Source organism: Mastigoproctus giganteus, chromosome 6, assembly GCF_048544385.1.
Source record: "Mastigoproctus giganteus isolate SK-2022 chromosome 6, ASM4854438v1, whole genome shotgun sequence".
NCBI classification, from domain to species: domain Eukaryota; kingdom Metazoa; phylum Arthropoda; class Arachnida; order Uropygi; family Thelyphonidae; genus Mastigoproctus; species Mastigoproctus giganteus.
In genome coordinates this window covers 166,898,500-166,912,234 of record NC_143580.1, presented here as the reverse complement: position 1 = coordinate 166,912,234, position 13,735 = coordinate 166,898,500, and the positions used below count along the sequence as shown (strand labels likewise).

General features: G+C 36.7%; 1 protein-coding gene across 1 annotated transcript in view; it reads right to left on the bottom strand.

Annotated features, from left to right (window-relative positions):
* Ctf4 (Chromosome transmission fidelity 4) overlaps positions 1 to 13,735 on the bottom strand; it is a 454,523-nt gene that overhangs the window by 284,802 nt on the left and 155,986 nt on the right. The gene's annotated exons all lie outside the window — the stretch shown is intronic.

Here is a 13,735-nt window from a genome sequence, read left to right as displayed (position 1 = left end):
AAACAGCAATTAGGTTTTTTAACATGTTTATCATAAAAAATTCTATATGAATTTATATTATTTTATTTATATGTAACCAATTAAACCAAAGAAAAAAATAGTAAAATCAGTAAGTTGTAGAATCCAAGCAAAATGCACATGGAGCTCATGATTAATAATAGTGTAGCTGATTTATTACAGTGAGTGTAAATTTTAAAACAATGATCTCATTCTATAACTTCTAATGTTATTGAAACACTAAGTTACCCCTCACTAACATCATATAATGTTATAAAATCTGGTATTATATGTGCTATGTACAGTAAAAGAAAATCCACATATTTAATTAAATTAAAAAATATAAATAAATATATAAAAGAACAGACATCAATCAATGTAACTCCAAATATTCTATAAACTGGGTTCATATTCTATCCCACCAAAGATCATAGGACACTTGTAGTTGTGAACAAAACATATATTCAGTCAAAAAAAAATTTAATGGCATGTTGGCTAACCCTTGGTCATAAGGAATATTTCAATGTATAGCAGAAGGCTTTCTACTAATTCTGCCAGAAAAGCCAATGGTAGTGTGTTCCACTCCTCCTCTAACCCTTTCTTATTATGCCTTGTGCATTTCATCTTCTAATACATTATTATTACCTACACCATTTGGCATCTCTCATATTGTGGAAATAACTTAGCAACTGTGATGGCATGTTGTGTTACCAAGGTACCTGCCCACCCACTGATGATGAAGTCCACTAGCTTGGAAACAATTGTCTGAGTGGTGGTATCCACTGAAAATAAATAACAGTAGTCTTCTCTACTAGAGAAGCGTTATTTATTTGAAGTAGTGCATACCAGCTATCTCACTGTGAAGGCATCCGCAATATGAGATACAATTACGATGTTATGGTGTATAACGATGTTATACACCATAGTTTACCAATAAATTTGAACTACATACGTAGTTCAAATTTATGAACTACCAGAAAACCAGAATCTCAGCTGGTTTTATCATACAAAAAACCAGTTAAAAATAATAAATATTATTTAATAATAAATAAAATATATATCCAGCCAATCTCCCATTTACCAGTGAGGCAAAAGATTCCAAGCACAACTAAAAATGAATCCAATCATCCAAATATGAAAGCATATATTCCAATCCACTAAGCACCTGAAAAATAAGTCATAACCCAGGGAGAGTAGGTCTCCTTCACTTTAACTTTAACTTCTCTCAACAGTTCCAGTCCTTTAAAGTGGTATAAAATAGAATCTCATAAATCTGACACAATTTGGGCCTTAGATCTTGCCAACTCTTTGAAACCCAATAAGTAGGGAAGTGTGTGATTATTGACTACTGTAGAAAAATTACAAGTTCTGGAGGGGCGCAGCAAAAGAAAAGAACCATGGCAATTATAGCACATCACTCAGGAATCTTTCCTGTGGCTTCTAAAGCAGTGTTTGCCAATGTTAGTCAGGCTCTATGATGCATGCTTTTTAGTGGTTGCTCCTACAAGTAATCATAACTAAAAATTACATCATTAAAGCCAGGCATCATATCAACTTTAGATACTTAAAAAAAAAATTTAACTTAAAATGTGATGAGGTTGCTCAGGCAATTGTGTGACTGCATTTCCTGATGGTTGGCCATTCACTATCAGCCCAAGGGCTTTTAGTTCAAATATATCATAAATTTAAGAAAAACTAGAGGATTTCAAATTTCTTTTTGATTAACTTTTATTCCTATATACTCTGTCACAGTAATAAGAATTCCACAATCAGCACTGCAGATAGAATGAGTACCAAAACAAATTTCACTGACATAGGAAAAAAGCCAATATAGAAAGCAATGAAAAGTATCAGGCAGTCAGTCACATAAATTTGTATGTGACTGCCTGAAGCCTGAATGATGTTTGGAATTCCCAGGGTAAATTCTAGATTGCTGCTTTTTATTATAAAATATTTTTAAAAAAAGGGAGAAAAAAATAAAAATATATAAAAAAAAACTATATTTTTAAAGATTCTGTATTTCTGAAAAGCAGATGAGGTTTTTCTGTAATTTATTTGTTCTCAACAGGAGAGCTACTTGCATATTGACAGATGCCACTGCTGATATATATTTCATAACTATTAGATGGTTTTTCCTGTGCCAAACGTATTTGAGAAAACTAATTGTAATTATATTAATAAATAAATCTCAAAAAATCACAAGATTTAAATTTCATCATTTTAATATATTTTTCTACATCTGAATGTCATCATTTTTAATATAATTTGGAAAAGTATAGCAAGTAGCATTAGCAGAGGCATATAATGCAATAAAGCAACTTATACAGCATCAGCAAAAAAAAAAAAAAAAAACCCTTCCCATTTCGACCATATATTCCACTCCAAAAGTTTGCCCAGTTCTACCTTGAATTTATTTAAATTGTCAACTTCTACAACAACAGATGGAAGTTTTTTCCAGCAATCAACCGCCTGCTGGTTAAAGGCAAATTTCCACACATCAATTCAACAACTGTCTTTCCTCAATTTGAATTCATGTCCCCTCAGGCAATTAATCTTAGCAAGAGGAAGAAACCCATCAGCATCGAGCTTGCTCAAACCATTCAAGGCCTTATACACCTCAATCAGATCACCTCGCATGGTGCCTACTCTCCAGACACTGTAATTTGCAAAACTTAAGCCTTTCTTCATACAAGCAACCTTTTGTTCCATTCCCTAATCTTGTTCCCTTCTCTGTACTCGTTCAAACAGCTCTACATCCTTCCTCCAGACCTGTATACAGTACTCAAGATGTGGCCTGACCATTGCCTTATACAAGGGGGATAAACACCTCCTTATCCCTGCTAGAAAAATTTCTGTATAACGTTGACAAGACACCATGAGATACTTTTCTGCACTGCTCAGAAAACTTCATAACTGACTGCACAATTACCCCAAGGTCCTTTTTACTTCTACCACTGTCAGTGTAGTACCACACAGTTGACACATTAATCTGGGGTTACTGCTTCCCATATGCAGTACTTTACATTTGTCAATGTTAAACTTCAGTTGTCACTTCTCAGCCATCTGCACAACTTTTCTAGATACTGTTGCAGTAGTACACTGCCATTACTGTCATTACCAACCCCGCCAACCTTTGTATCATCTGCATACTTAGACATTAAATCTGATATGCCTTCATCAATATCATTAATAAATACACTAATGTCATTAGTCCAGTCCACGAAGAGCAGTGTCCATTGATTACCACTCTGTCTTCTCCCACTCAACCATCCCTTTATCTATTGCAGCAATTTGCCCCCAATGCCACACAGCTCCAATTTGTACAGCAGTCTTCCATGTGCAACAGTATCAAAAGTCTTCCTAAATTTATTCTTTGCATCCAGTTTCTTTGTGACCATATCATAGTATCCAATCAAATTGGTCAGACAAGACTTCCCCTTCCCCTTAACAAACCCATGCTGTGTCCAAACTGAAATCTCATCTACATGATATTGCAGTGCTTATTTAAGCAGTGCCTCCATTAATTTCCCCGGAACAGAAATTAAACTAACAGCCCTGTAATTACTCGTGTCACCCTTTGATCCTACTTTGTGAATTCGGGTCATATTTGCACATCTAATGTTCATGGGTACCTCCCGAGTCTAAGGAAGCTCTCATAATTATGGCTAAGGGTTTGCTTACTTCCTTTGCTGCCTTCTTTAATATAACTGGATAGATCCCATCCACCCCAGGTGCCTTTCTTATGTTTATCTTCAAAAGTTTCTGCTCAACTTTGCTCTCAGTTATTACAAAATTATTTAGATCACTGCCCAAGTTTAATAAACCTCTAGCATTCTCCTCCCTGAACAACAACTCATGTGTAAATGCATGTGCAAAATACTCATTCAGTTTGCTAGCAACCTGCACAGGATCATCAACAGTTGAACAATCGATATCAAGTGGACCAATCTGATTCATCCGCTTCTGTCTACAGTTTACATAAGTAAAGAACTCTGTGCTGTTTTTCTTTGCACCCTTTGCCAAAGATTTCTCGTAGTGTGCCGAATGTTCTTTGTGACTTGATGACAGACCAGCTTGTATCTACCACAGACGTCTGTGTCACCTGTTAATTTATATGTATCCCATGCATTTTTATTCTCTGCCACATGTCTCATTAGTTCATCCGACATCCATTTAGGCCTAATCCTTGAATAATATTTCTTAGTTGGTATTAAAAAGCCTAATAGCTTCCAAGATTAATCCTTTTAATACTTCCCATTTAGAATTTGCTGTTGGTAATATCATCAATAGGTCCCACTGTATAGAATTTAAAAACTGTCTCAGACAGTTTTTAAATTCTACACCATCCATAGTCACCCTTTACAAAAGCAAAAACCCTTTCCTTTACCCCTGATGCTAGCTACCTCTTTGAGTAAATCCCACATCAGCACTGTGATCACTGCCACCTTTATCTGCAGATTCTTAATGCATGAAGAATCAGTACTGATAATCATATCAAGGGTATACTCCATGTAGTTGCCACCTGAACATGCTGCTATAGAAAACAATCATCAAATAAATCCACAAAATCCTTGCTAGTGTGAGATTGATCAACCCATGAGTTCCGGTCAATATCTCGAAAATTAAAATCCCCCATTATAAGAATCTGATTTACTGGCCCACTCTGTTTCTCTTACAGTTCATTATACTCATCAGAGTCATTAGGCCTATAACACACTCCTACTATCAATTTTGCTTTCCCAGTGTTTATGTCACACCAAACTGACTCAACACTGTACCATCCACCCATATCAACTGGCTCCACTTCCTTAGATTTTGTCTTTTTTTTTTTTTTTTAACTAATAACACAACTCCTTCCTTCCTACCCTGTCTATCCTTTCTGAGCACCAAACTGACTCGACACTGCACTGTCCAGCAATGTTGACTGGCTTCATTAGATTTTGTGTGTTTCTTAACTAATAGCATAACCTCTCCTCCCTTCCTATCCTGTCTATCCTTTCTGTACACAGTGTACTACCCAAATTCCAATCCTGAGTTCCTTATATTTGTGTGACACCACGTCTCTGATATCCCAACAATATCTTTGATGTTTTGACCAACACCCCAAATTCATCAAATTTATTTACCAAACTCCTAGCATTGGTGTACACAAATATACTTACATCTGTTCTTATTCTTAGCTACCCTAACACAGCCCATGTATTTACTTGTTCTGTGATGACTCTCAGCAGTCTCTGAAATCCCTCACACCTTGCTTTCCAGGCTGCTGCTCATTCCAATAGAAGCAGTGCAAGAATCACTTTCACATCTGGCAGCAGCTACTTTTAATCCATTAGTCTGTGTACCCCCCACAAGCTGCCGACCAGGCTAGCCAGGTGGGTAAAGTGCCTGCCTGGCAACCCAAAGGTCATGGGTTCAAATCCCACTTCAGGCTTGGATCAGAGTAAAATGCAAAAACTTTGGGAGGTGTATTATGGCCACAGAAGCCGATGCACCAACAACTAACAGAAATTAAAAAATACACCCCCTCCCCAAGCTAGCAGTTTTCCGACCCACCTAGAACTGCCTCGGATAGCATCAGTAAACATTCTTGCAAGAATTCTATTTAAGTGTATCCCATCCCTGTAGAAGCAGTCTCTCCTGTTAACAAGCACAGACCAGGCTGAGAAAAATTCTATCCCATGAGCCTTACACAATCCCTGCATGGCCAAATTGACTGACAAGACCCTTATCATATACTCCCTCCTACCGTGTCTGGGTAGAATTGCAGACCCTTTCAAACTCAACCTTAACTCTCAGCTTTTTTTTTTCAACATTGACCTGTACTTCAGGTGCTATATCTTCGATATAGCACCTGAACGCTGTTTTGTGATCACTGTTGATCTTAAATGCATTGATCCTTTACCTTGTTCATTTATACACGCACTGTCCCTTAAAATAGTATTCACTGTTGTAGAAGCGAGACCTAATTCCGTGCAATAGATGACAAACTTTGTCCCGCTTCGTACTTTGTAATCTTGGCTTGGGGTTCGCCATACTTAACATTAATATCTTCATGAATACTTCTTGCTTTTGCTTGAATGGCCATTGGATTCAGAAGCACTTGCTTCTGAATCTGATTTTTCCATCCATATTATTAATAGCTTTTCCATCTTTGATATAGCACCTGAACACAGTTTTGTGATCACTGCTGATCTTAAATGCATTGATCCTTCAACATGTTCTTTTATACTCTCACTGTCCATTAAAATAGTATTCACTGTTGAAGCAGCAAGACCTAATTCCGTGCAATAGATGACAAACTTTGTTTCTGCTTCATACTTCGTAATCATTTTCATCTTCTTTCTAAATCAATTTTGTTTTATTTCCTAGCACTGCCAGCACTTGCACTTTCCGTTGGTCCCTTTCCTTTCACCATTGTAATAAGTAAATAGGAATGAAGAGAAGATTCTGAAAATTTATTTATGTTTTTTATATGGTTGAAGATTTCAGTGAAGGGGAATTCATTTCACCATAATACCGTAATGTAAAACCCCACAGAGTTCCAGTTATCGGTATTATCACAAATGCAATACGATCAAGTTTACTGCCCATTTATAATAGATTGTGCTTACAGAAAAGCCCAATAAACCGGAAAGTGCAAATTGTTTTTATGGTACTGACCTTCAGAAATGTGTTTTAGAAAAATATCACAGTGTTCAAAATTGATTCTTATAACGGAACATATGATAACGATGAAGATGTAGTGCAATTTCCGTTATAAAAATGAACTTTTAGAGAGATAAACAGCTTAGTTATTTAGTGAAAATTTAAACTTCTGAGGTCTTGGAACAAATTACCAAAAAAAAAAAAAAAAAAAAAAGTGTTATTCAGTTCACATTGTGACGTTTTCATGATACTTCCATTTATTCCTAAGAAATGCAAAATATGTTTCCATAGTTTTTTTAAGTTTGCACCGGCCGGCAAACACATAAAATCGAATTTCTGTAAGTCAAGTATTACATATGCTGGAGTGCCTGTATTTTGTTGTGCGAGTGTGTTACCCAAAAAATGTTCAGAAATGCTGACTGCTAGATTGTTCAAAATTATGAAATCTCAAAATTAAGGGGGAACCTTTGCTTGCATTTGCCTATCCTCCTTTCCCTTCTCTAAGGTGCAATGTTGTGGTGAATATTCTTCATGGATAATATTAGTTGTTTATTGGGTCTTGTTCACTGACTGTCTTATTTAGTTTCAAAGCATCAAGTTCATTTTCCAATACTGGTTATACAGATATGTACCTCATGTATGGTCACAAAGAGAAAATTCATTTGATGCAAGTGAGTCATAAACCTTTCCTAACAGAAGATTGCCAAATTGTTGAATATTCTCTTTTTACATATCAGTTATTGATCACGGTTTGTAGAGGTTTGAGGGAAAGTGATAATTTTTTTTGTCCTGCAAGACTGCTAGGGCAACCGCCTACCATGAAGACAATGAAAATGAAAGTCTTGATGTGGTAAAAGAGCCTCAGACAAGTACTTTACAAATTGGTGCTGCATTATGGGTTTCTGACATACTTTATATAGAAATTCTGTCCCTTCATCTGCAGAAAGTACAATCCACTATAGCAGGCTAACCTCAGTGACAACAGTTCTATCAATAGCTCCTCTGTCTTTATGCCCAATATGCTGGTTTTGAAAGTCAAATGCTGTTCCCTGGTGAAGCAAGTTTTGCACAGGATGGAATTATCAACTTGCATGAATGGAAGAAAATTTGCATGGTGCAACCGTAAGAGCCATTCTTAATTCAAGAGCAATTCTCTATTAACAACTGGTGCAAGGTATTGTTCGTAATTAGTTAATTGAATCTCATGTTATTTGATAGCAAATGACCAGCCAAGCTTATAAACACTTTTTTGGTAGATATTTATCAGGACTGTTTGAAGATGTACCTCCCTGGATAAGTCATGTAGTTTGTAGAAGATGGCACTCTCATCCATTTCAGCTAAAAAACAGACTCCCCTCAATGCTACCTATTCATTCAGGTAGATGGTCCAGGGAGCCTCTGCTGCTCCCTGGACCATCTACCTGAATGAATAGGCCAGCACAGTCACATAATGTGAATCCCCCCCTCCACCAAATCTTTTTATAAAACAAAATATCTATTCAGTTCATTTTTGGAAAAGAACTCTTACTCTGTTACTGAATCTTCAGAATGATAACAGACATCTGCTAAATAAATTTAAATAAATAAATTTTCTATTTATACTCGGGGACAAAAAAACGGTCAGAGGAGTTCACAAGGTATAGCCCGTGACTGCTGAATAGGGTGCTGTTTCTTGTATTATAAGAAACAGCACCATACTTATGCACCCGCGCGCCTGACCACTAGGCTACGGCGGCCTCAAGATTATCTTATTATGGTAGTAAAGGTTTATTTACAAGGAAGAGCTTGTTCTGTTGTCAATAATTTGAGTAACAATAATGATTTGTTAATAGTTAATGAGTTACTAATGGTTTTTTTGGGCACAACAGTATCCACATGCTAGTCAAAGAATTTTCAGCTCCTGGGAACGATAAATCTTTGAAAACTTTTGCCGTTTCATTGACCTAACTGTCATATCATACTAAATTGTATTCAATAAATAGTATAATAATCCTGGTCATGCGTGTTAGTTTATTTTTTAATTTAGCTACAGATTTTGCAGGTTATTACTTCATATACATAGAACCTTTGTATCATTTAAATTTTGCCACCACTGTAATAGTATTACAGAGTGAGTGGTAGGGAAAATTCTAGTGTTTCGATTGTGGTAATAGGTACATCAAAAGTCTTATTATTTTATTATATATTATAATTAACTTATAAGATTCAAGCATAAGGCATAGCTTAATACACATAATGGAAACTTAGTGTGGTAGCAGTATTGCTGAGTAACTAGTTATTTGAGTAGGATTATTATCGCATTTAACTTTTGATTTAAAATTAGAAGTGTAATTATTTGTGATTCTCTAATTACGTTGGCGAATTTGTTTTGTTACTTATTGTTTAAGGAATTATACGAACAAATTACGAAAGGCTCGATATTGCAATGTATATACAAAGGGTACTAGGAAAGTTTTGCAATACAGCTTTGTTTATTTAATTTTTTCAAAGTAATTTCCTCTACATTCAATACACCTCTCCATCCTCCGAAACCAATCTTTAAACCAGTTCTGCCAAGTTTCACTGGGAGTAAAGCACACTCGTTGTCCCAAGCCCGTAGAAGGTCCTCATCACTGGAAAACCGCCTCCCTTTTAGCTTCATTTTCACATGCGGGAACAGTGCAAAGTCGCAGGGAGCAAGGTCTGGCCTGTAGGGAGGGTGCTCGAGAAGTTTCAGTCCTGTCGTGGTCAAATATTCGGTGCAGGCTTTGGCGCGGTGAGCTGCAGCATTTTCGTGATGGAGGTACCAGGTGTCCATTCTTGACTTTGGCCGCAGGTTCTTCATAGATCCAATGACTTTAGGCAGGCATTGTTCAGTATACCACTTAGCTGTGACTGTCTTCTGCGTGTCCAAAACGACACGTTCCACAATTCCACTCGATTTGAAAAATACAGCTATCATTTTCTTCTTTACAGATCGGGATTTTCTGACAATTACGGGTGTGTCGTCATCATCAAAGACCCAAACTTTGTTTTGAGCCTTGGTCGGCAGATCGTAATAGTGCAGCCAAGTCTCGTCACCTGTCACGATGTTGTTCACATACCGAGATTGTCCCTTATCAAACCTTTTTTAACATCTCCCAGCACCAAGTCACACGTCGTGTTATCTGCTCTTCAGTCAGTTGATGCGGCACCCAGAGAGAACAAAGTTTCTTCACGTGCAAATGATCTTGCAGAATCGAACAAATTGCTGGTGCATTTAGGCCCAAAGTATCCTCTATCTGTTGGTAGGTCACTCGCCTGTTTTCGTCAAGCATTTTCCTCACAGCAGTAACGTTTTCCTCCGTAACTGACGTTCGTGGCCTTCCCGGCCTCTCAGAATCCTCCAGAGTGAAATTTCCCCTTTGGAATTCTCTATACCACCTGAATATCATTGTACAATGTGGACAATCATCATCTAGTGCAAGAGTCATTTCTTCTAAGCACTGGTCTATGGTTAAACCACGCACGAAATTATACCGCAAAACTGTCCTTATCCCATTTCGTGACCACGATGCCATCGCAAGCACTTTACACTCTCACTACTAATGAATAACTGAGCCCATCGACTTGACGCGGCGGCTACTATGCACGTATGAACATGTCTCAACATGCAGCAATAAGCAGCTTCCTGTGATTCATTGTTGCGTCATATTGCAAAACTTTCCTAGTACCCTTTGTAATAACATAAACTTAAACATAAATAACAAACTTCACAGCATAACCAGTGCATAATGTTATTACTGCATTAGGTATATTACTTTAGTGTACCAATTTTAATTAAATTGAATTTGAATGAAAATCATGCCTCAGACCAGAGCAGCAAAGCAAAGGGCTCAAGGTAGTGGCAGCACTATACACAATGCACTTGAAGGTTTAAATTGGGGACCCATTATGCAATCAGCTGCCAACATCAGTGCCACAGTTGCTCTTGATCATCAGGCAACACAGCAGCAATCCCCAAAGCAGAATGCATTGGTAAGAAGGAGCTAGTTGTTGGTGGTGGTGGTGGTTCTATTGTCAGGTAAATGGGAAATGTATCGTACAAAAAAGATAAAGTGGAATATGACCAAGGTATGTCTGTCAGGGTTTTGATTTTATTTGATTTTTTTATGATGCAAAAACAAAGGTTAAAGCATGCCATTAAAAAGTAAAAATTCAGAAAAGATGTTTGGTAACCTTTAAAAAGGTTACCTCATCAAAAGTTCATATATATAAAGACATACCAATCAAGAAAAATCAGTATAAGGGTAAAAATAAATTATATGAAATATACAAGTGTGTGTGTATATATATATATATTAATCAGTTTTAAAAATCTAAAAACTGCTGACACGTTATTGTCATTTAAATCTGGCTGAGTGTATATGGCTCGGTCAGATGGGTAAATGTGGTAAAACAAGCATTTCTAAAACTACTGCAGTCGAATAAAATATGTTGAATGGATAAAACAGTCACATTGCTCACACATAGGAGGAGGGTCATCAGCCCTCAGCAGAAAGGAGTGTGTCAGATGATTTTGTCCTATGCAGAGACTAGACTGCCAAAGATGGATCACAGGCTTAATCCGATATAGCTTGTTTGTAACCTGCCGAATGCCATGAATCTTGCCACCGAGAATGTAACTTAAACATATCAAGTCAAATTTATTCGTCAGGGCTGCGGATTTGGCTGCAGTGTCAGCCAAATCATTTCCTCAAATCCCAATATGAGTGGGGATCCAGCAGAAGCAGATATTGAATCCACCTGCACAGAGAGTGTATATCATCTGCCGAATCCAGGATAGGGTTGGATGATTAGTGTGTGTCATGGTGGTAAAGCTGGTAGTACTCAACAAAGCCGTATATATAATACACCATTTGTATTGGCGATTTATTATGTGATCTAGAGCTAACTCTACAGCATGCAACTCTGCAGGGTATATGCTGCATTCACGGGGAATCTGCTCAGATATAGAATTATCTGGAAAGCAGCAGATCCCACAAACGATTCTGACTTCAAGCTGTCTGTGTAAATTGGCAAGAAGTCAGAATGTTCTGCATGGTGTTGTGAATAGAGATGAAGGTAGACTGAAGATTAGGTATTAGACTTTGTTGAATTCTTGAGCAAAAAGTCACATACTGGCATTTGAGCATGCCAGGGTGAAAGGGGCAGCTTTGGTGATTGAACAACCCTGTCTACTGAGATGTTCAGCTCAATGAGTAGCTCTTGAACATGAATGCTGAATGGGCGATTGACAGTCAGACGTGTATTATAAACATTTTCCCATCATGGCTAAAAAATGGATGTCCATGTGGAGTGATCCGGCAGAGATTTCAGCTTAAGGCATATTGTAGAGACAAATGTTTTTGTCAAAGTGACAAGGATGGTTCATTTGCTTCGACACAGACTTTGGACAGGTGATGTTCTGAGTAGCAATCGAATGGCCTGATGATGAATGGGGTCAACGAAGTGTGTTACTTCTGGCAGACGCATATACCTGAGACCCATAATCTAATTTTGAGTACATGATACAGATGGAGTAAAGTGCATCTGTCTGCACCCCAAGAAGTGGAAGAGAGAGCATGGAGAATGCTGAATCCAGGATAGGGTTGGGTGATTAGTGTGTGTGTCATTGCAAATAAAGCAGTAGGGCACCCAACAAAGCCGTATATATAATACACCATTTGTATCAGCAATTTATTAAGTGATCTAGAGTTAATTCTATAGCATGCAACACTGCAGTGTATATGATGCATTTAACTGATGACCAACATATCTGATGCTGTGATTGCTTTTTTTTTTTTTTTGGACATCCCTGATAATTCTGTCACACAGAAATAGCAAAAGGCATACCTTTAATTTTCCTATTTAGCCAAAGAACAAACTTCCATCTGTCGTTGTGGAAGTTGATAGCTTAAATAAATTCAAGGAAGAACTGGACAGGCTTTTGGAGGGAATGGATGAGCAAAATGGGAAGGGGTTTTTTTTTTTTTTTTTGGCTAATGCTGTATTACAACCAAATTATAAAAAATATGCACATTTAGTAATACTGTAGATTTTCTTCCTCTGAGTATTTGTTTTAAACCATCCAAATGTAATAGAAATTACATTTGGATGGACTTGTATATGCATAAAGTTGAAACATTTTGACATCATGTTAAGCAAAACACACAAGAAACAAACATCTAACAGTTACACAGATAAAATGTACATGTACTAACACTACAAGTGTTTTTCAATTACAGAAAGAGAAAGGTGAAAGGTAGAGAGACAAGGCTAAACATGTTTATCCCCAAACATTACTGCCATCTATGAGCATATGCAAACATTATTTTCAGATAATACAACAGATTAGTGTCACATCCAAATTGTATCAAGACATACATATGATAAGTAAACACAAAAACTTCTATACGTATAAATTGTGACGTGATGAGAAATTTTAAGAATAATTTCAAAAATCTATAAATAAAAACTGACTGCAAACAGCTGATACATGTTAGTGGAGGTAAAAGTTACATTGGTCAGTGTTATCACAAGATTAAGCTTAATATAGACTGTAGCTTGGAGCTGTTCAGTTGTTTTTATTATGTGGTTTTTGTGAAGAAATTAAACTTTGAGGTTCTGCAATAACCTGGATTTTTACCAGAATTTATTTAATATTATTGATTTATCCTTTTAAGTCATGACCATAATATCCATTAAGCACCCGTGCATTTCATAACTTGCCGCCCCCTCCCCCTCTCTCTCCCTCCCTCACTCACTCACACACACAGAAGTTTATTGAACTTACCACTAGAAGTTGCCAGTGCTGCATTCTTTTAAAGAATCTGTCATATAAATAAATTAATTAATAATGAATCATAGAATATGGTACTGTAAACAGCTGTACCATTAGCTTTTGTGAGCAAAGCACATAAGCTTGAGTTTTTTTTTCTGTATTTTGAAAAATGAGACTTTTAGAGTTCAGTTAAATTAAAAATGCAAGCTAAGTTTTTTAAGTGAATTTTAGTCAGTAATTTGAGTATTTATATGTTTGGCAGATTTATCACTATGAATTTGAGTTCATAAAAAAAAAAAAAATATATGT